This window comes from Ursus arctos, unplaced genomic scaffold (assembly GCF_023065955.2).
Source record: "Ursus arctos isolate Adak ecotype North America unplaced genomic scaffold, UrsArc2.0 scaffold_25, whole genome shotgun sequence".
Lineage (NCBI taxonomy): Eukaryota > Metazoa > Chordata > Mammalia > Carnivora > Ursidae > Ursus > Ursus arctos.
In genome coordinates, this window is record NW_026622930.1 from 40,368,909 (window position 1) to 40,369,656 (window position 748).

The following is a 748-nucleotide window of genomic DNA, read 5'->3' on the forward strand; positions in this document are numbered from 1 at the left end:
ATACACTATATGTTAATTAATGAATTTAAATTAAAAATAAAATAAAACGTAAAAAGCCAAGATCCTGGGCTTCCATCCCAGTTGTGGACCCTTTGCCAAAATGGAGTGCTGTGCCTCTCCACCCACCCAAACGCATTCCCTCACCAATCTTTGGCCTTTCTTCCTCCTCCTCCTTCTAAAATAATAATAATAATAATAATAATAATAATAATAATGTTATTATATAAAAAGATGTTTACATTATAGAAAGTTACCACCCCCAAAACTAGAAGCAAAACTAAAATAACACCATATTCCTACCACCAAGAAATTACCATTATTAACACCTTAGTGTATGTCCTTCCAAATATTTGTGTGTATGTGTCTGTTACCAAAATGAGACTGTTATCTGCTGTTTTGTTATCTGCTTATTTTACTTACAGTTTTCCAACTTGCCACATCAATACATTTTCATCTTGTCTCACATTTACCCCAGATTATTCTACGATTTGTTCCCAAAATGACCTTTATAGTTCAATTGTCCAAATGACAATCCAATCCAGGGCCGTGCTTTGCATCTGGTCATTATGTCCCTTAAGTGTCTGGATCTAGTGCAGTCCCTCTTTTTTCTTTTAATGACTTTTACTTGTTAAAGAGACCCAGTCAGTTGTCCCCTTTCTGAGTTTGCCTGCTTGCCACCTTGTCATGCCATTCAGCTTGTTCTTCAAGCCCTGAAATTGAAATCTGAGAGTTAAAACCAAAGAGTTGA